At 41.3% G+C, this 19725-nt stretch overlaps 1 long non-coding RNA gene across 1 annotated transcript; it reads left to right on the top strand.

Moving 5' to 3' along the window:
* The first annotated feature begins 13607 nt into the window (after positions 1–13607).
* LOC135579104 (uncharacterized) lies at positions 13608–16538 on the top strand. The gene is made up of 2 exons (XR_010471561.1): positions 13608–14605; positions 14690–16538. It is a non-coding gene; the product is annotated as an uncharacterized LOC135579104 (long non-coding RNA).
* The last annotated feature ends 3187 nt before the right edge of the window (positions 16539–19725 follow it).

Raw genomic sequence — 19725 nt, 5'->3', positions numbered from 1 at the left:
AGATCAAGCCAGTGAATGTAAAATTTGGATCAAGCTTGTCTGAGTCTGGGTAGCTCGTCTGACTTCCCTTGTGTAGCTTGCAGGGTGTTTACAGAAGTAATACTCCTGCTGGAGTCGTTCACTTCAGTGGGAATTCTGAATGCCTGAAGGAGAGCAGCGGCTTTCAGCTACAGAAATAAACGTGACTCTGTCATTTGTGGTGGATATCAAGAGTGACCAGCTCTGGATTGCTTTATGCCGCAGATACACCTATTTTCACATTTTGTGCTCCTCAAACTACCTTCTTAAGAAGCCACTGTTTTACATTCCCCTTGAAGGATGAGTATTTGCGATTCTGGTTTGCCTAGCTGGGCATTAAAAGCTCACAGCATTTTTTTCCTTCTTTGCTCTGCTATTATCTCCCATTTTATTTGCTTTTATTCAACACAACATCCAAGACTCTGAAAAACAGATTTTTTCCATAAGACAGCTGGAGAATAACTAACAAAAGAAGGGTAAGAAGTGGTGCTTATAAAGGGAAGACCTGCCAGTATCCTTGGTGGTTATCATCTCATCATGACCTTCATCAAGACAGCATCGCTAAGTGTACTTAAAAGGACAGAGCTTAGACTGGAAAGGAAACATATTACTTTAGAGCAGAAAACTCTGGTCTCAAGGGATTTACGGTTATGATGCAGCAAGTGAGCTGTACAGTCCAAAGAGCTAAAGAGAAAATTGAATGGGAAATGTGTGCATTCCAACCCTTGAAAATGGCTTTAATGAAAAACCTGCAGTAAATGTGGGGTTACTCAGAAGACTCAGTAGGAGGAGTTGGGGGTTGGCGTCCATACCTGCACTTTGCTTTTTCCATCCAATCAAGAAAGCAAGGTTTTTACTCTAGGTTCAAATCTGTGACTCACGTACATTTCCAGTCTTGAACTGTTCACCTGGATCTGAATGTTGCTGAGATTTCACCGATTTTGAGTTCTGACCATTTTCAGTCCCAGTCACAATGTGATGGATTTCTAGGATTAAGCTTGATTTGTTCAACTGTTTTACTGACTGCAAATCAAAGCACAGTGATTTGCCCTCCTAAATGTGAAGTCTAACAGTACTTGTGAGGTAATTTTTCAATATTTTGATAAATTACATGGATCTGTTCTACAGAAAGCAAATCAAATAAACTGAAAAAATCAAACTAGAATCCGAAGTTTACAAGTAATGAGTGTGCTGAGGTGAGGGGATGAGAAAATAGGACTCCAATCCAGCAGTAGAGGAACCTCTTCCCAAATTTATGAATTACAATGAGAGCAAAATCAAGTTGACCCACAGAAGCCATGATCCCTGAATGAAATGTGAGTCACAGTAAAAGCACTAGATAAATTACTGTTTTTACTTTCACAAATAAAAGGCTACAGCCCAGAAAGCAGCAATAAAAAAGAATGAGCATTTATGTGAGAGGAAGAAAATTTTCCTGGATGACAGAAACTGAGCAGAAGATGCAATTTATTAAAGATTATTTGAGTAAAGCAGTTCTCATGTGTTCCATAATATACCTTTCTTTTGTATGTACTTCTTCCCTGCATTTTATCTCCTTTTGTCTTCATTCAAATCCTTCCCTGAAGTCATCACTGCAGTACTGCCTAAAAAATGCCTTTACCAATTATTAACAATGTTCCAGTGTTATCATAGCCTTAAACTGGCCAAAGAACTGAGCAGCTTGCCGGGGAAAAACAGAGGTAAGTGCCAGATGACTTTAGCAAAAGAAAGGGAAAACAGTCAGACTAAGTACAAAGGATGCACTCTGCAAATCTCTCTTCTTATCACGTGCTGAATCTTCCTTTTTTTAAACTACTCATAGGTGGTTTTTTGGTCTCAAGAGCTCTGTTTCTGAGTATTTTCTGACCTGACATATGACCCGGTTCAGTGAACACTTTGTCACCGGCATCACTTTAATCATGTTAGCCCAGGCAAATTCCATGTGAACAGAGATAACACATACATATAAACACTTTCAAGATCTGAGTTATCATACAAAGTAGAAGGGAAGTATCTTAAAAGGTGGCTCTGGAACAGATTCTCAGAATGGAGGATAAACAAAATTATCTATGTTGGAGTTCTTATTTTCATTTCATTAATGACAAATATGTTTGTAACTACTTGTTGATTTTTCTCTTTGCGTGGAGATAGCTTTTTAGCTTTTTTGGTTGGTATTTAAATAATGACTCATAAAGGACCCCTACTAAAAAGCTTATCCTTGACATACTTTCAACAAAAGAAGTAACAAGAGGAATTCTAACCTACTATTATGTGAATATCCAGAATTTAAAAACTAGCAATAGCAATGGTAGAACTAATGTGTGGAATGGATTTCCAAAGGAAAATTAAGATTTTACAGCATTCAAATGTAATCTGTGGGAGTGAAATTCAGATTATTTATGATCCACGTTGTTAAAAATGGATGAAAGTAAATAAAAGCCTGGGCAGTTTTGGAAGTAGGATGTTTTAAAAAAGAAACGTTTTTTTTCCCCATTAAATAGATTCTTTATGCATCTGATGTGGCAGACCCATGAGTTATTATAAGCCATTATAGCAAGAGAGTACCTCAACAAGTGAAAATGATTTCTCAAGAAGTCAAAATAGAGTGCTGTTCAAAAAAGAGGCGATAAGCCAACCCCTTTCTGCATCCTGTGTGTCAGGAATGGCTGGTTTTCCTGACCTTAGGAGGCACATGCTAAATTCTTACAGCTCAGATGTGTAGGGCAAATTTCACATATTGCAGGAGGCAGTGGGCACAGAAGGTGCTGAAGAGGTTCATAGGTAGGAAATAACGGTTACTGCCCAGGGGCCCTCCTGCCCCATCGCAGGATGGGGATACAACTGGCCTGAAGATCCTGATGGGCCTTAGCGCATCCTCAAGGCGGTGGCACCAGCAGTCCCAGATGGCTCCCTCTTCTTTGCGTCTGACATTAAAACCAGCTCAAGAGGAGGCTCTGAGAGTCCTCTTCAGCAGCCCTGCTGGAACAGGATGTCCTTAGGTTTAGGACCTTCTGACATGGAAAAGGGCCTCTGTTTAGAGCAACTTGACTAGCAAGAGAGCAGGTAGAAAATAATCCTATTATCGCAGTTTTCTTGTAGATGACTGGTATTGAAATTTATCTCCTTTGGGGAAAGGCTGTCTATACACAACTCTCTCAAAACTTTCCATCAGAAGGTGCGGAACTTACTGAACAAAACCTGGCTCTGTGCAGCGATTTGAGCCAGGAAAATCCAAACACCCTTGATCTCAACAACTAATTTCCCATTACAGATAACACTTTCTTCCAATACTGTCTAGGATGGAGAAATTAGGAGAGAGGGAAATCTAGGGAAGGAGTACTTAATCACCAGTGGGAGAGCAAAAAGTAGCAGAGGTAAGAGCAGTGTGGTGCCAGCCAGACGGACTTGTCTGCAGCTGAGAAATGGCCATGCTGCCCCATAGGTGCCTTGCCTGAAGCACGGTTTGCCACTCCTGGGGCAGCCCTGCCTCCCCCAGTCACGCCCCCGCCTACTAGTGAGGTGGCAGGGGCTATCAGCCCAGTATAGCCCAGCATGAGCCGGTATGGCAGGACCAGCACAGTATGGCATGGCACAGGCTGGTATGGTATGGGCTGGGCCATCGTGGCCCAGCACAGCATGGCTTGATGTGGCACGGCAAAGCCACCTGCCCCTCAGCTTGGCTGTATGCTGCCTGGCACTCACAGACCCCATCCTTGCCCGTTCCAGTCCTGGCCCAGCTGCCCCTCCCTACATCCTTTATCCAAATGAAGCTGCCTTTGAGCGATGCTAAACAGCCCATTTTCCTGAGTCTTGATTATGTATCTGGCCACATCAAGCATCCAGGCTTTCCCTAATGGCATGTTGGCACTTTAACCCATGCTATTATGAAATTAATCTTGTACTGTGTTTGGAAAATGTTCATTACAGAGGAAATTGTAAAGCTAGCACAACTGGTGTAGGGTTCCCAGTACCAGCGTGAGCTGTGTTCACAGCAATTAGCACAAGGCAGGCTCACCTTGCTTGGTGTGTACAGGGAAACCTGTCAGGCTCTTTACTGGCCAAATTAGAACAAGGTAAAATCTGTTCATATCTATAAATCTGAGACATCTTCATGCACAGCAGTGGCTGTTCTGGATCGAACAGCAGGTAGTCAGCAATTGCTCTCTGATTTTGCCATTCACCTGAAATATGACATTATTGATTTTCCTTTTACTCAAGCAATTAGGTGAACTTAATCTCTGAACCATTTGCAATCATCTCATAGATACCTACAAGGTTTGGAAAAGAGAAATGGTTTGCATTCAGCTCCAAAGTCATAAATGATAGACTCATCAGCTTAAACTTCATGCCCTTGCAAGTTTTGGCATAAAACACCAAGGTTTCTTTTAGACAGAAGACTCTTGAGGTATGTCAGCATTGTGTTTGTGCGATGTCTGAAATGGTCGTGTCATATATAGTACATCTGCACAATTATCTAGAGAGTAGTCAGGAATTAATGCTGCAGATCGCAAAAACTAATGTCATGACAAGTAATACACTGGAAAAGATAAGGGAAATATAGCTAGGATGGTCATCGAAGTAAGATATGCATTTATGTTAATTTGTTTGTATTTTCTGGTATGGATGTATACAGCTACAGATCTTCTCTATATTACAGTATCTTAATCTGTATACTTTTTTTTTTGTTTTTTGGCATGTGATGCTTTATTGTAATTTAGCTAATGCAATAGTATTAACAATGTTTTTGCAAAGGTTTGGTTTTGACTGGTTGGCATGCTATGGAAAACAAAATTGTTCTAATTCTCACAAAGTTTCCCTACAACCTTTCATCCATCCACTTACCATTCAAGCTGGGCATAGAAAATTTTCCTGTCTCATAAAACTTACAAAACGAGAATAGAGTTATTCCACAGCATGGAACTTGCACCAGCTTTCACAGATCTCCATAAAAATCTTGAGGAATAAAACCAGATGCCTTTTAGATTGTAGATGACAGGTAAAGATGTACAGAAAATGAAAGTAAGTCATGGATGGAAATTTAGATAGTACTGCCATACTTAATGTATGTGTCAGTTGTGTAGCAAGTGAAATCAGCTGGCAGTGTGCTGTAGACATGGATTTCTAATATGTTGACTGTTACTTCTTCTGAACTTCAGAGCTGAAAATATTAATGAAAACCCCCTAATCATAAAACAGACTAGGTGCCATAAACAAAAGTTCCTTTTCCTACTAGTCTTGTATCAAGATTTTCCAGCAAAGATGAACCTAAAATATTGTATTACGACTTTCAGACTTAGGTGTTAATCAGACAAATAAAGAATAGTAAATAACATGCAAGAAGTTCCTTGAAATTTCATCCGTGCTCCTCTGATTTGGTGAGGAGTCTGTATTATGTAGTTGTTCTTGCAATAGTTTCAGTGTTGAAGAAATGTGGGTGCAGCAGATGATCAACAGATCATATATAGAATTTGATAGTGCTGCCAATAATAATTTTTGTACCAGTAACAAACCCTTGGAATTTCAAATAACTATTCATATATGCATAAGCATTTGCATATACAAATGTTTGCCAAAGCTGTTTTATGTTCTGTATATGACACAGGGTTCCCTTTAGAAAAAAAAATAACCTGATGCATTCTTAGATATTTTTGCAGGAGGTCTTCTAACATCAATTCCAGTTTGATTTTATACAAGGATCGAGGCAGACAATAGTTTAAGCAGCATTTTAAAATTCATTTGCACAATAGCTCATGGTAAAATTAATTTTGCTGACATGCTATATAACTTTTCCCCTTTTTAAATTTTGGCTTTTTGGACAGCCTCTGGCATGATGGGAGTGCTGACTCTGTTTAGAGTCTTTGGGAAATGTCATGGCACAAAGAATAATTATCCAGTGAAACAAAGCCATTAACAATACTAAGTATTTCAAAGTGGACTAGACCTCAAAACTAAGAAGCTGATTTAAAAATCCGAGCATTTTACCACAAATCATTTTGGGAAGAGGGACTTGGCCTTCTTATTTTTGAGCTTTTAGGATTTGTGGTTTTCCACCTTTTTCTGTAGTCTTAAAAGGAGTTAACTTACTTTTTTCCTTTCATTCTATTTTAAGATGAAATCTGAGAGTTTGACAGAACTCTGGAAACCTAAATCAACAAATTGCATTTCACAAAATCAATGCAATTGTGAACAGCACTGGGATCCTACCTTCTGTCCAACTCAATAAAGACCCAGAAAGGGCAAAACCATCTGTTTTTTACATTAGGTTTTCACTTTCTGGAATAAATCCTGGAGTAAATGTAGTTCTGATGTTCAGCTCTAGCTCAGCGTCCACCACAGTAAATGAAAAGGCTTCTGCTGATTTCAATGAGAGCTGGGGCAGACCTTCCCAAGCAATGCTTTTTTTCACATCTCTTCATTCAGAAAACATTTCAGTACTCTGTGACAGTTCCTAATCCATTTTAAAGACGGACAACCAAAGGGAAGAAAAGAACTTCAATGTCAGATCAAACCAGGCACACAAAAGTACCTGAATCAGCTTCCTTTTAGATCAATAGGAACTTTTCATTGACTTCATTGGGCATTGAATCAAGCCACATAAATCAAAGTCTAGCCATAAATTTAAAATCTGAATGGTATCTAAATAAAATTGATAGCCTCAAGAGAGGTGCTAGGTAATAAGCTTCATACATTGCCAAGCCAAATTTCAGAGAGCATGTGCACTCCGATACAAAAAATTTAGGCAAAGTGAATCGAAGTATGTAGGGGAATCGCTTTGTTGCTGAAATCATAAGTGAACAGATTTAAATATAGCAGCAAATCAAACTTACATTATCAAACATATTTTTAGGCTATATAATGTGTAAAAGTACTAGATAGATCTTTTGACTGGGTTATTGCTGCAGGAAGTATTTTTCCAAAAATCCTATGGAAGTGACAATCTGGAGCTCTGACTGCAGCCTGTATGAGCACATTCAATCAAAGATGACTCAAAGCAGGACTTGTGTAGAATCAGTAATAGATGTGTCAAATCAGGGCCTGCGAATGCTCTACACAAATGACATTTATTAAGACTGGATTCTGTTAATGACACTGCATAGGACTGCATTTGGCAAGCAGTACAGATAAAATGTACTATCGTAATTGTTCACTGGCGGTTTGTCTGCTTTGTCCTGCTGTCACTCAGATATCCCCACATCTTTCCTCATTTCAGTCCTGACATGCTTTTGCCTTTCTGGTGTCCTTACTTTTGAGTAGAGTTGCTGGTGATGATGACAGTAATGCCACACGCTTCGAGTGCAGATGAGGTCTAAGTGACCATAGTCCACAAAAAAAGAGCCAAAGGAAACTGCCGCCACCAGAAGCTGAGATACTACTGTGTGTGGGGATAGATGCCGGCATTGCTACTGTCATTTTGCCAAAATGTCTGAGTACCAATAAAATGTCTACATGTGACCAGAGAAGATGGAAATGTCATCACTAATTCTGGGGAATTCTTTATAGAATCAATTAATAATGTTTCATTTTGGAGTCTCTGGCTTTCCTCATATTTCACTTTCTTCAAAGCTTTGTTTTGGACCAGGCTGTTTTGCTAATCCTTCATTGTTCTGTGGGAGAGCTGGGAGTTTCAGTTAGTATTGTAAATGTTTATTTGTGTCTAGAAGTGTTAATGAAGGTTTTGCAATGACTCATGAGAGCTCAGACCGTGGTTCATCTAACCTCTACTGAAAATTCTTCCCAGAGCCAGGTCTCCCAGACTGAGGATGCTTCATCCTGCACTTTCATGCATTGTAGCCAGCCTTTGAGATCTGGTTCATTCCATCAGCAGAAGCCTTGAACCTTTTATAACTTCCATGGCTTTCTATGTGATAAGATACAATTTAGCTTTTCATCTTAAAGTAGTCCTTTATGGAGTATTGATATCACTACTGTGTATTCCCACTTATTTCTTCCTGCAATTCATCCTCCAGATTATTATTCCCCTTTCCTTCTTGCCTAGCTATCTCTTATGCTCAGAATATATTGTTCTCCATGACTCATATTCCAGGCAGAATGCCATTCATCCTAATAGAGTGAAACTGAGTATATTTTCCTCCTATTAATTTACCCGAATCTGTTTTTTGTTCAGATCATTTTCTCTACTTGCAAATAAATCTTATTTGCTCCTAATATCTTCTAGCTGAGGATCTCATCACACTTTACAGTATAATAGATTAGACCTTATAACTTCACTATAAAGCATATAAATACTAAGATCTCTAGGGTTTTTTCAAATAAAAAATTCAGATGTGGATAACTTTTAAAATGTCTCAATAGTTATAAACTGGTAAATGAGATGTGATCTGATTCAATATCTCATTATTCCTTAATTTGAGCTTAACTCCTACTTACTAGCACATAAGCAGAGTTTCCTAGGGGAACATGTGTGTAAAACTCACACTTTTGGAAATGAAAATTCAGCATGATCTGTATCACATAACAGGTTTAGTTTTAATTTGGGAAAGTTAGGAAACACAGTTCTGACACTCATAGCCATTTTAATGCTCTGTAATAGTTCTGTATTGTAGGTTGAAAATACTCATGTGGTCTGTATCACAAAATGCTTTATTTTTGTAAGCTGCTTGCCAAGTCTAGAGAATGAACAACATCCTTTTTACAGGCTGCTCATAGATGTACCCATCAGTTCATCCCTTGTGAGCCTGAACATGGAACTGTGAGCAGTCGCTGTTTACCTCAGCCATTCCTGATAGCTTTTGGAGGAGAATTTTGATGAATCTATTTCCAGCCTCATATTGGGAGTGATGTGGTTGGCCTGTGCTTTATGTACTATTCAGGCATATCTAGTGGATATGTAGTTATTTTACCTTTTGTCTCCAATGTAAAAGGGTTAAATTAAAACCATTTATTTGATGTTTTGCTTGCTAGTGGGCAGGTTTTGCTTATTGAGCATTGCAGCAGTGTCATTTAGTTTGCAGATTCTTGTCTTTGGGCTTGAGTTGATTCTGTGTAGGTGGTTTTGTAAGGACACCTAGAAATTGAAGTTAGCCTTTTGAGGCTAATCAGTTTTTGGCAGATGATCTTCAGTTACAATGTTAGGAAATGAGACTGTCTGTGAAGGAGGGCTTAAGGCAGGACTGCTCCATGTCTGGGCATCAAGGATGCACTGGGCCCACAAATGCAGTATGACCCTCCAGCTTGTGCTCATCCCCAGACCACATGTATCGTAGTCATGTGTCAGCAGTACTTGCCCGTGTACTCAGGGCTTCCCTGGATTTTGGGGAGTCATGTCACAGCAATTGGCTGCTCAGGCAGATGTGACCTGAGCCTTGAGGCAGCTGATTCTCACAACGGGTTTTTTAATCGAAGTCCTTATTTCCATTAGATCCCTAATGAACGTGTAATAGGTTCACCTCCTGCCACTGGCCCTCTCTCTTCAAGAATATTTAACCTAACTTTGCAAAATGTAACGGTGGCAAAATGATATTGAAAATGTGCACACAGTGGGCATGTGAAGTAATGTTAATCTGCAGAGGAACTGCACTGAAGGTTATGGAGTTACATTGTTTTCATAAGCAAAACAAAGCAAATTCCTGAAATACTCACTATAAAATATTTTCCAATTTTTAATGTCAATTTTCTTTTCTAAACATGCTCAGTGTCTCAACACTGAACTTAATGGAGTTCAATCACACAAATGTCAAATAGGCCTCTTCACTTTTGATTTATAAGTGCATTTATGGATTGCATTAGTGCTCTTGGCTACAGAATCAGATCAGAAGCTGAATGCTCAGCAGACAATCTGCCTTACTCCTTGCCAAATTCTTTCCAATGTCACATCTTCAGAGGACAAATCTTCCAGCCTTCACCTGTTGTCTGAATATTATCTGCATCCTTTAATCTTAGATCTCTAACTTTATGTTTGATTGTATCTTCTGCTTGTTTCCAGTTGACCATGCCACCCAGATTATTCTGTATTAGTGACCTTTCTTCATTCTTCACAACTCCTGTAATTTTTGTGGTGTCTCTAAATGTTATAATCAGTCAGGCATAGGTATCCTGTCCTTTCCCTTTGGTATGTTTGTCTGTCCTACGCATTCTCCCACCACAGCTTCTGCACACAAGTTTCCTGAGGCAGCGTAGTTCTGGTAAATGCAAGATGTAGAAACAACAGGGACATCGTACCTTCTGTTTGCTCAGTCTGCTTTACGGTGGGCTACATCACGTCATTTCTGTTGCCTATGGACTGAGCCTCACTCTGTAAGCGTGCTGGTAAGAGATACATGTAGTCTTGCAGACCAGTCACCTGAAAGTAACTTGATTTATTTACACACATGCTGCTGACACAAATGACACAGAGACACAGAACTGTGTAGGCATCACAGCCCAGTTCTCAGGGAACAATTTGATATCAAGAGTGGATCCAAGAAACCTTCTTAAAGACTCATGTCAGAAGGATTTAAGAATTGGTACTTACTTCTCCACTGAGAAAAGAGACTCTCTGTCCAGCTACACTGACATGTATGAGAAGTTCCCTATAATAACCCTTCTGATAGCAGGACCAGCATCTAGCATCGGTACTGACAAATAACTACATGAACTGAGCCCTTCCCCCAAGATTCAGAAAAAGGTAATTGCACCCTCTTGCATATCCTTGACAGGCAGAAATTCCTCTACCCACAGAACTCCAACTGTGTGCAAACAGAAGAGTCTGGATGGGGAAAAGAGAACAACATCAATAACTTGAAACAATAAGAGTATCAGAATAGGAATGATAATGAGTTGTCAATTATCCCTTCTTTTTCTGCCCTTTCTTGCTAGTAATTTAATAACAGTCTTCCTGCAAACTATCAAGATCAGTATCTCACAGATAACTGTCTCATACAAACTGCCTCCGGAAAGTATGATACGGGCTTGCAGAATAGCTACAGATTTTTTCTGCAAATATTGCTGTAAAGCAGAACACAGTGGATATTATGCATTTCTCATTTACAGTTATGCTAATTTGGTTTTCATTCCCTAGAATTTGGTCATATAGCGAGACCAGTAAGACTATCACATGGACAAACATATTTTCTATTCTAGCAAGCACTAAATCTAGAAAAAGTTAAAGATTTTTAGCATCTTTCTTATGATGTGGGCACAGATACAGTTTGCAGCCATTTGCATTTTTTAAAACAGGTCAACTAGTATTTTTATATTTCAACCCATTTTTGAATTAGAAACACATCTTTTGAAAGTTTGGCTTTGTATGTTAGAGCTTAAGCCAACCTCTAGGTGTTAGACACCAGGCTAAGGCCAAGGGTACAATCTGCTTGCCAGGGGGCTCTTGGAGGTTTCTTTGAAGCACTTTGTACCAGTCATTGTCAGAGAAATGGTTTTGAACTAAAGGAATCTGGACCTGCCCATGCTGATAACATCTCTGTATTGAAAGTACTTCTCTGAATTGTTATCCTCTCCATGGACTCCACTACCAAATTACCTCTGAGTTTATTTGGGTTACTGTCTCCTTGTACACATTTTTTTTCCATCACTTCCTTAGAAATGAGACATTTCAACTAACTCACAGAACTGCACAAAGACCAAGCTATGCTGGTATTGCCATTACACAGAACATTTTTTTTCCTTTTGAAGACAGCTTTTCTTCATGTGTGGACCCTTGGCTCCATCTAGTGTTCGAAAATGTAGATCAAATCTAGACCACTGAGCACAGAACTTCCGTACAAAAAGGTTTCAGCCGTAATAAAAGCTAGTGGTGCTGGGAGCCATCACCTAATGAATTTCACACAATTTAGCTTTTCCAGTTACAAAATACAAATATATCAGAGCAAGATACGCAAAAGCCTTTCCATGCTTATGATTTCCAATCCGTTGTCTCTCCCATGATGTTACACTGGAACTAATAGATCAATTCAGTGTCAGAAATGGACAACTGTGTGTCCACTAGTGGCAAAAGTACAGTACTTTTCATGGAAATAAGGGTGGTGTTAGATAAATTGTCAAGCACAGCTTGGATGGAGAAAATAGCTTTCTGTTCCTGTTCTGGATAATGACATCTTCTGACCCAAACCATAAGAGTAGTTGTTTGCATCCCAGATGTAGCTGCTGAACATTCCCCTTTTGAGGGAATGATGTTGATCTTCCAGTTCTTGCATGGAGTTCTGCAGAAACAGAACAATAATTACATATATATATATACATATATATATATACGTATATATATATATGTATATATATAGATGTACTGTATAATTGCATATGCTACTCTGCAAAAAAATCTACCAGCAAAGCCGTTCTGTCAACAGTTTGTATTTCATGAGCTTGCTACCAAAACATTTGTTTTAATAAGATAAGTAAAGCATGTATAGTTTTAGCATAGATTTCTATGGCTTCTGAAAAGGCTGAGACAGCATAGTCTCTGATTTCTGGTACCTCAGGACCGCTACTTGCAGCAGCTGAGTGAAAAAATCTGTGTGAAATATACAGTGTGGTTAGCCAAGTGTGAATGGGAAAAAATTGCTGTGATAGCAAATTACACTTCCTTCTACGTGCTGAGAGAAATGTGGCCAGGCAAAAAAAAATGACATCCCTTTGTCAGTTTATGCCAGGCTGAGTGAAAGCCAGGGAGAGGAGATCTCATTTTTAACTGATAGCTTTGTCTCATTCTTGTGACTCCATGAATGTGACCCAGCTGCTGGTTATTGAGGTATTGCCAGGAATGTCTGGGAAAAGACAATCTGCTATAGATAACTAGAGCTAGAGGCAGAGGATGTGTGGAAGACAGAGAACAGAGAGGATATTCAGCATTTAAATTAAACTTTATCGATTTTCATACATATACTGAATTTGACTATGCATGGAAGAGTTTATGAGTGCTTTCCTGGAAAAGTAATCAGCTGGACTAGAGAGTCTGGCCCATCATTAACGAAATAATTGTGATTGCATTTCCATGGCAATCAAAGAATTGGACATCTGGCCTAAGGCTGTCCTGATGACTCCCTTGCTGGTCAATGGAGAGAGGCCGCACGTTCAGGAGGTGATTCATGCTACGTCTCCAAGACATTTATTTCAAAATGGGGCAAATCCAGAGCTCAGGAGGTAGTTCTTTCTTTCCCAGGCTGTAGGGGAGGCTGAAAGGGGATTAGATGTGACTCCAGTTTAAGATCAGTTAAGTAACCGGGATGACTCCTCTGCTAAGTCGGAGGAACAAGCAAGGCAAGGAGAAGACATCTGAAGAAAGGCACACCATTAGTGGTGTGAACCCTCTTCTCTGTATTTTATTCAGCATACTGAGGGTAAAAGCTATAGGTATGACAGTCTTGAGACCCGTGCCCTGCATCTACGTGTATAAACTGACCTGCATGAGTCTGACGTCTCTGGTCCCCATTGCCTTGCCTGTGGACTCCATTTACATTTGTTTCAGTCCATTTTTTGTTGTATTAAGTGATCCAATGAATACAAGGATTTACTCATAAAACCAGTGGTAGGATCAAGCCTTTCTCTGGGGACTGATTGCACCCAGGTCTCTGTGCAAACTAATTGTGGCTGGTGGATACAGACCCCAGGGCACTTTCCTCTGCTGTCACAGCATGACACAATCTACCCTCACCTGTCCCTCAGAGTCAGCTCAAGACCCTCACACGGGGCTCGCCACAGTCCTTGCTGCAGAGGAGAACCCAGGGTTACGTGGGTCACAAGTTGAGCATGGGTCAGTTATGTGTTAGGATTTCAAAACAGACAAATGGTGTCCTGGAAGGTGCTAATAACAGGGCATAGGCCAAAGAAGATAATTTCTGGGCTTCTGTTTAGCACTTGAGTTTTCTTCCACTTTTGGAATAGTCCAGTTTGGGGTGACATGTTTTTAAAAGAATGGAAAGCTAGAGAGACCTGATAGAAAAGCCATGGAGATGACAGGCAGTTCAGAAATCCTGAGTCCTGAGAAACGACAGAAGGAAGTTAGGCTGAAAAAAAAAAAGAAAAGAGGAAACAGCGGAAAGGGGAAATAAAGTAGTCTGCTGAGTATATTTTCAGTTGTCTTGAAGTTGATTAAACTGTTGCCTATGTCCAGTGCAGGTATAAAATTAAGAAGCAATTACATCAATTTGTAACAAGAGAGATTTACATTAACAATTAGAAAAAAATTATAGTTAGAAGGGGAATGCAGTAGTATGAGGGCATGCTACCTTCTGTCATTGTGGAATTACCTTCATTGGAAGCTGTTAAGAAATAAGCATCTGTCAGGAATAGCTGGTGCTGGGGAATGGAGTAAATGATACCAGGAAATCCCTTCCAGCTATAGATGTGTAAGTCTTGTTAATGCTGTCAAAATTCAGGAAGAATTATATTTACTTTGCTCAGATGCAATGACAGATATATATGACCTTTCCCACCAATTTAACAATATGCCTACCTTTTTTTTTCCCCTAGAGCTTGCATTGCACAACCAGAGTCAGACAAGTAAATTGCACTGGAGGCTGGAACCCCCTTGTGCCTGACTGCCAATGTGCAAGTACCTGTCTTGGACAAGGACCATGCTGCCTTCCTCTGTGCATTCTCACTTCTGTCCTGGATCACTGCACTCATAAGAACAAAGGTAATCCGAGCTAATTCAGAAGTGTGAACCCGTACGCTGTGTTGTATTGTACACAGATATTTAATATCTTCATCAATTACATAGACATGGGATCGAGTGCACCCTCCACAAGTTTGCAGGTGACACCAAGCTGGGTTGTGCAGTTGACACACCTGAAGGACAGGATGCCATCCAGAGAGACCTGGACAAGCTTGAGAAGTGAGCCCATGCAAACCTCATGAGCTTCAACAAGGCCCTGCACCTGGGTCAGGGCAACTCCCAGTATCCACACAGGCTGGGGGATGAAGGGGTTGAGAGCAGCCTTGCCAAGAAGGCCCTTAAGGTGAACGAAAGATTGGACGTGAGCCAGCAATGTGTGCTTGCAGCCCAGAAAGCCAGTTGTATCTCAGGCTGCATCAAAAGGAACGTGGCCAACAGGTCGAGGGAGGTGAATCTGTCCCTTTGCTCTGGGAAGACCTGGAGTTCTGCATCCAGCTCTGGAGCCCTCAGTACAGGGAAGACATGGACCTGCTGGAGAGGGGCCAGAGGAGGCCACAAAAATGATCAGAGGGCTGGAGCCCCTCTCCTATGAGCACAGGCTGAGAGAGTTGGGGTTGTCCAGCCTGGAAAAGAGACTGGTCTAGGGAGACATCATTGCAGCCTTTCAGTGCTTAAAATGAGCCTATAAGAAAGATGGGGACATCGATTTTGTAGCAGAGTGATTCAAACATTGAATTATTTCTCAGAGGATCGCAAATTTCTACATCCCTTGCCCTATGTTTCTCTTGCGTTGTTGCACCATCTAGTGGCTACTTGGAGGTTTTGTCTGAATTAGAAGTTCACGGGCTGCCAAAGTTACATTACTGGACAGAAACAAAATTATACAAGATCTAATTAGTTTTAGGTTGGAAGGAAGCCCAACCATGAAGATGAACTTCATGATGAGCTTTAGGATTCCTTTAAAGAAAAATCTGCAACACTGGCCACATCCAAGCATTTTTGAAACTTTGGAATTACTAGCTCAATCAGAGAGAAGTTACAAAGCTTGCACCTCTCCTCAGGTGACCTTGGGCACCATTTCTGTTCATTCCTTTTAAAAGGTAGTGGAGGTAGGGAATATCAATAGTCACAAGCAAGACCACTGTGAGCACACCCCAAATATAACTTCCAGAAACTGCCACTACTCTGACAAGAAATTCAGTTCTTGTGTCGTCTTGGTCCCCAGCTGCTACAGTGGGAACATCTGTTTTTTGAACAGTATTAAAGAAGAGCAGCACACAAGACCAACGCCAGATTTGGAGAATCCTCTTGACATCCATGACTAACCAGTAACCAGCCAGCTACTGGCAGCTGTAGTCACAGTCCCACTGACTGTGGTGAGCTGAGCATCTTCTACTCCACCCTCAGCAGAAGAAAACACCACATCAACTAACAGGAATCTTCCTGTAGCCACCAGGTTCCTCTTCAACATCTGCAATAAGAAAAAACAAACAAACAACAAAACAAAAACCCCACACACCTACGAAGCAAAGTAAAAGCCAGACCAAACCCAGTTACAAGCATACTTCCTATAACATACACTGCTGAACCTCAACTGGTCCTGAAGCTCTTACCTCATATAGATGCCTCTGCTTCTCTACCTCAGACACCTCAAAAGCTGCAAACCACTACAGGAACAAAAGAGCAGGAGAACATCAGAGCAGCCCAGGAGCAGAATTATGAGAGGCTGTGGCTCATATACCTCAGGCTCCACCCACCACCCTTACCACAATCACCTGGGCCCTTGCTGGAAATGACAATATCTGCTCTTTTACTATATCTAATGCAACTGCAATATGACTGAGTAGGGATTTAAACTTAATTTTCCTAAGGCATAGATAGAAAAAGATAGATGTCATACTAAGCTGTATAAAAATGTAGCTCATTAAATGCAGTAACTATATTATTATTAAAATTGTATGCTGAAATTTCCTATAAAAACTAAAATGCTGTAGCATTACACTGTATTTCTAGCAAGACCACACATACTACCTAACTTCCAGCGAGACCTAAACAGGCCGGAGAGTTGGGCGGGGAAAAATTTAATGAAATATAACAAGGGCAAGTGTAGAGTCCTGCATCTGGGCAGGAGCAACCCCAGGTTCCAGTATAAGTTGGGGAATGACCTATTAGAGAGCAGTGTAGGGGAAAGGGACCTGGGGGTTCTGGTGGACAGCAGGATGACCATGAGCCAGCACTGTGCCCTTGTGGCCAGGAAGGCCTGGGGTGTATTAGAAGGGGGGTGGTTAGTAGGTCGAGAGAGGTTCTCCTTCCCCTCTACTCCGCCCTGGTGAGACCACATCTGGAATATTGTGTCCAGTTCTGGGCCCCTCAGTTCCAGAAGCACAGGGAACTGCTGGAGAGAATCCAGTGCAGGGCAACAGAGATGATTAAGGGAGTGGAGCATCTCCTTTATGAGGAAAGGCTGAGGGACCTGGGTCTCTTTAGCTTGGAGAAGACTGAGGGGTGACCTTATTAATGTTTACAAATATATAAAAGGTGAGTGTCAGAAGGATGGAGCCAGGCTCTTCTCAGTGACAGCCAATGGTAGGACAAGGGGTAATGGGTTCAAACTGGAACACAAGAGGTTCCACTTAAATTTGAAAAGAAACTTCTTCTTAGTGAGAGTGACAAAACACCGGAACAGGCTGCACAGGGGAGTTGTGGAGTCTCCTACTCTGGAGACATTCAAAACCCGCCTGGACATATTCCTGTGTAACCTCATCTGGGTGTTCCTGCTCCAGCAGGGGGATTAGACTAGATGATCTTTCAAGGTCCCTTCTAATCCCTAATATTCTGTGATTCTGTGATTCTACCAGAACTGCATTCTGAATAGGACTAAATGAAAAAGCAGAATTAGATTCTGTAAGAATCGCTTCTGAAAAATAAACCAGGGCTTGCTTTGCCTCCCCAGGACTTCAGAGGTCTCCCAGGGATTCCCCTCATCTTCCCAGGACTGCCCAGCTTGTCCCCAGGCCTTGCCTCATCTCCCTAGGGCCCCCCAGAGATCCACAGTTCTCTGCAGGGCTTTCCTCAATTCCCCAGGGCTCCCAAGTTTTGCCCAGGACTCATTTCAGTTCCCCAGGGCTCCCAAGGCCTCTCTTCATCTCCCTTGGGCTCCCCAGGCCACCATGAGGCTCTCCATGGCTCCCCAAAGCTCACCTCATCTTCTCAGGGCTTGCCTCAGCTTCCCAAGAATTACCACTTCTCTCCAGGAGTTGCTTCATTTCCCCAAGACTCCCCAGTCCTCCCTAGGGCTTCCCAGTCCTGCTCAGGGCTCTATGTGGTTCCTCAGGACTGCACAGTCCTCCCCAGGTGTCCCCAGTTCTGCCCAGGGGTTGCCCTACTACCATCAACAAGTACCACAAATCCTCTAAGACATGCCAAAACAAAAGCACCCCCTGAACTGGATTCTAGGACCTTCCCCAACTCAGAACCCAACCCTGCTCTAGAACCATGTGCTGACCTGGAACCTGCTCTGGAACGCCCACTAAATAATATTCCTTTTATTTATTTACACTCTAACATTTGAATCGTTACTTTACTACTAAGTGGATTAACTAGCACACACCTCTAACACCTCTACAGGTATTACTTCCAGTTAGTGCTCCAGTATTTATATTCTGCTATTTTTGACTTTATTATGTAAATTTGAGGTAATTACTGTCTGTAGAGTTTTAAGTAATAGCTAGAGTACATTACAGGCATTATTTACTCCCAAAGACTCTTCTAGTTACTCTTAGGTAAGTTTTTATTCTAAATGTTTTACAGTAAATAAGTAGTTAAAATAATAGAAACAAGGACCTTGGAATTTGCAGGAAAAAGCACTGGAGCGCCTTGTCGTGACTGGAGATTGTTGACTGCCAGCCCTGCTGACAACCTTGTCCAACGAAACCCGTGATGCTGCCGAGGCTGTGGCAATGCGATGGAACCGACCACGACTGTGAGGAGCACAGACTCACAGAATCACAGAATGTTAGGGATTGGAAGGGACCTCGAAAGATCATCTAGTCCAATCCCCCCACCGGAGCAGGAACACCCAGATGAGGTTACACAGGTATGTGTCCAGGCGGGATTTGAATGTCTCCAGGGTAGAAGATTCTACAACCACCCTGGGCAGCCTGTTCCAGTGCTCTGTTACTCTCACCGAGAAGAAGTTTCTTTTCAAATTTAAGTGGAACCTCTTGTGTTCCAGTTTGAACCCATTACCCCTTGTCCTACCATTGGTTGTCACTGAGAAGAGCCTGGCTCCATCCTTCTGACACTCACCCTTCATATATCTGTAAACATTAATGAGGTCACCCCTCAGTCTCCTCTTCTCCAAGCTAAAGAGACCCAGCTCCCTCAGCCTTTCTTCATAATGGAGATGCTCCACTCCCTTAATCATCCCAGCAGGTATGATACGTAATGCTGAAACACTGGGCAGAGCATTTTTCTTTCAACGGCAGAACACACACACACGGAGCACAAAGAGTTTTTTTCTACGTGAGACACGGGGCTGTGCTTAGCAGCTGCATAGCAATATCATTCCTGTGATTTGGAGTCCTGGTGGAAAATGAGGGAGCTCTGCATGTTGCAGTGGACCCTCAGCTTCCTGCACACAAGAATAACGCATCACCCATCAGATGACACCAGAAAGCAGGAAGGCTCTGAAAACCTAGGGAAAAAAAGGAAGAATAAACTAGGAAAGCAAGGAAAAACTAGGAAAAAAAGGAAAAAGAAAAATAAAAAGGAAGGAGAAAAGAAGAAAAAAAAAAAGGAAGGAAAAAAGAGAGGAAAAAAGGAAAGAGGGAAAAAAAAGGAAAAAGAAAAAAAGGAAAGAGGAAAAAAAAAAAAAAGTGGAAAGAAAAGGAAGATGGTCTTTGCCCTAAATTCATACTTAGGGGGAAGGTGACCAAGCACTTTTATTTGTGTTTCAAGAAGCTTTACATGGGGAAATGTCTAACTTGTAAACTTTGGTGTTAATAAAGACAGAAGGATACTGTCTCTACTATGATTCTGAAGCCAGATGAATGTGCTCAAACTAACCTAGACAATGATAAGCAAAATACAATGCTGGCCTTGGTTTCCCAAGACACAGGTAATCCCTGCTGCTCAAGGAT

Source organism: Columba livia, chromosome 3, assembly GCF_036013475.1.
Source record: "Columba livia isolate bColLiv1 breed racing homer chromosome 3, bColLiv1.pat.W.v2, whole genome shotgun sequence".
NCBI lineage: Eukaryota > Metazoa > Chordata > Aves > Columbiformes > Columbidae > Columba > Columba livia.
This window is presented reverse-complemented; position numbering and strand designations above follow the sequence as displayed.